General features: G+C 44.4%; 1 pseudogene; it reads right to left on the bottom strand.

Moving 5' to 3' along the window:
* Positions 1–2464: 2464 nt before the first annotated feature.
* On the bottom strand, positions 2465–2563 carry LOC119806047 (annotated as a pseudogene).
* Between the last annotated feature and the right edge of the window lie 822 nt (positions 2564–3385).

The raw sequence follows: 3385 nt of genomic DNA, 5'->3' as shown, positions 1-3385 counted from the left end.
CCTGGTTACAGGGTTGTCATTGGTGGATTCAAATAGGGTGGTGGGTTCACCTTGGAGACATGCAGGGGACTCAGATAATAGCTGACTTGGCCCTATCTAGGGTGTGGAACGGGTCCCAGGGACTTTCTATTCCCCGTTTGGGGCCAGATGGCTGACCACAGATATCTTTTTGGCGCCTAAGGGCCCTAACCTTTTCATCTGCCCTGTTTGTGCAAGCCCTGCAAGATGGCGTTACTGCTGCTAGCTTATTGTCTTTGGGTAGAGGTCTCAAGGGTCTTTTACCTTGAGCTCAGATGGGGAGAATAAGCTCCTGGGTTATAAATAATCTATTTCAATCAGGTCCCGACCTGCTGTGATTCAGCCAGCCAATGTCTCTCTCTTCTTCCTAATTCAATGTTCAGTAAGTTCCTACGATAATTTCTCCTCAAAGTTGTATTTAAGGAGAAATACGTTTATTCCATCAATATCAAAGTGGCAGCCGGGCGGTGGTGGCACACACCTTTAATCCCAGCACTCGGGAGGCAGAGGCAGGCAGATCTCTGTGAATTCGAGGCCAGCCTGGTCTACAAGAGCTAGTTCCAGGCCAGGTTCTAAAAAAGCTGCAGAGAAACCCTGTCTCGAAAAACAAAAACAAAAACAAAACAAAAAAAAAAATCAAAGTGGCGTGAAAGTTCATTCTCATCATAACCAAATCATTTGCCTCTCTGATTTTATATGCCAGGCCATCATTTGGGCTAGTTTGAGCTTTTTCTCCTTGTGGCATAAGGATAAAATCAGACGGGTCAGATCTCAGCTAATGCCAAGCTCATGCTGGCATACTGTTATGCTGCAATGCCTACAATTTATTTTTATTTCAGCATTTATAATGTAACACATGTCTGTCTGAGCCAGATCCATGACAGTTCATCAGACATGTGTAGGAAAACGTAGGACAGCCAGCACCCCACCCGAATGACCCTGTCCTAGAGAAACTTTCCCTCACCCTATGCCAGCCAAGTCTTCAGGCGGACACCTGGGCACGAGAGGTGGGTTTTATGGCAATCCAGGGTGCTTCAGTGAAATGACTGACCTTAGAAATGTGTTCTCATTGGTGAAATCTAAGGGGTTCAGGGTGGGGGGTAGTGTAGCGTGTAAGGCCCTTGCCGTGTAAGATTTGAGTTTGATCCCCAAAACACATGTGGAAAAGCAAGGTATGGCGGCACATGCTTATCATCCCGGCACTGGGTAGACAGAGACAGGTGGATCCCTAAGGATCTCTAGCCAGCAAGACCGCTTGGCAAGTTCCAGACAAATGAGAGACCCTGTCTCAAAGAAAAAATGAACAACCTCTGAGGAACTACACCTTGGGTTGAAATTTGGCCTATGTACATACCACGCACACATACGCATGCACGCACATGTTCAAGAAACATGAAATGGCTAAAAATGACTGTCCTCTAAGTATTCCTGACTCTATGTACACAGAGAATAAAATTGCAGTGAAGCCATCTAACCCCAGATATTGACAGCTGTGTGCGGCTGCCCCGCCCCTCCTCCTCTGATTGCTGGGCATCCATTTGGAAAACAAAGACTGCTAGACTTTGGGAAAGGCTTCTCAGAGGAGGCAGATGCTCCACTTCAGCCCTGTCATGGCGGATCATCCCTTGGCTCACGTCTCTGCCTGGTAGATGAGGTGCTTGTTGGAGAACTGAGTCTCAACAAAGCAGCAAACTCTGGCTTCACTGGGCAGCAGTCGGAGGCCTTCAGAAGCCAGCCCTGGCCTTCAGGTGGTGTCCTTGGTTGCCAGTCTGTTGGCTGAGTACTGGAGTAGCATACCAGCATACCAGCGGGCAGGTGGCAGCAAGGCTAAGGGAGTGTGAAGCTCAAACTCCAAGGTCACTGAGCAGGAGGCAAAATAAACAGGAGGAGGGGGCAGGTGCTCTCCTACCAAACTATGTGCCCAGCCCCAGGACTGAGTGGTCAAAAAGTCCAGCCTTTCAGCCCTTAGTATGAGAAACCTGGATCCTAGAGCCTGCCGAGCACAGTGATGAGCTGAATTCTGCTTTCTGGTCTGGGAACTGCTTAGCCACCAGTGCGGGCTGCACTTTGGGGCATGTTCTAAGGCCAACCCTTCACCCTTATGGTGACTGTGTCAGGAACTGAGGTGGAGCAGACTAAAGGGGTGGTCATGGCAAAAAAGAAATCTTTCATTGGGCAGTTCTTTTTAAAGTTGGCACACTCCATGGTCAAACTTAAACCCATTGCCAATAGACTTTTAAAGTGTGGATGTCATCTTTTTAGTCACGCATCCATTAATAACCTAGCTCTGACCCAGAAAAACTCTAGTGTTACCTAAAAAAAAAAAAAAAAATCAACGTTTTCCTTTGAGTCATCAGAATTAATTGCAATTCTCAACTCAGGAAAAAAAAAAGCAAATAAGATAGAAGAAATAACAAAAAACTAACGTGTAGATCTTCTTTTTACAAAAATTGTGGAATGTTTCGTGAGTTTGTGTGCTGTCCTTGCCCAGGGCCATGCCAATCTTCTCTGTATCACCCCAGCTTTAGTGTCTGTATTTCAGTGCATGTGCCGATGCCGAGGGGAGCACAGGAGGGTCCTTCTCAAAATGATTCATTTATGCCAGAAACCCTAGCGCTCTGGTACTCTTAAAGGAAACAAAGTACAGAGAAAGGGTTTGTCCAAATTCACACAGCTTGTACGATAAAGGGTGCAGGTTCAGACCACAGTCACCCACCTCCAGAGCCCCAGCTCGGAATATTAAACTCCATGTCTTGCTACATCTTGGTCTTTCATTTTCTCAGTTGCATGGAAGTTGTCAAATATTTTGTAATAATCACTTTTTGTCTGGAGTGGCAGCTCTTGCTTCCTTTTTAACAGCAGTGACCTACATTTCCCAATTTTTTTTTTTAGTCCAGCTAGAAGTTGATTTTATTGAACTCTAAAAGTAAACCAATTTTTGTTTCTGCTGGTTTTCCTAGTTTTGCTTATTTTTGTGGCACTGATTTCTGCCTCAGCTCTACATCTCCTACCCACTGCTACTTCGAGCTTAGTTCCCCATTAGCTCTTAAGGGTCTAGATGCTGCTCTAAGAGCCTTGTTTCCAAGGAAACCATTTGAAGATGTGAATTTCTCTCTAAGCATTGAATCTCTCATATTCTTCTCTTTTATATTTTCATTACCATTCACTCAAATATTTTCAAACCTTTCTCACAATTTCTTTTTTGGCCTGTGAGTTTCTTAGGAATGTCTTAACTTCCAAATGCTTAGAGAATTTCAAGGAACATTTTTAAAATTTAATCTCATTATCATCAGAAAAACTATGCATTTAAAATTTATTAAACATTTTATAAATGACTATGATTTCTCTTGGTAAGCATTCTATGTAT

The sequence above is a fragment of the Arvicola amphibius genome, chromosome 1 (genome assembly GCF_903992535.2).
Source record: "Arvicola amphibius chromosome 1, mArvAmp1.2, whole genome shotgun sequence".
Lineage (NCBI taxonomy): Eukaryota > Metazoa > Chordata > Mammalia > Rodentia > Cricetidae > Arvicola > Arvicola amphibius.
The sequence above is the reverse complement of the archived record's forward strand: the minus strand, read 5'-3'. Positions and strand labels throughout refer to the sequence as shown.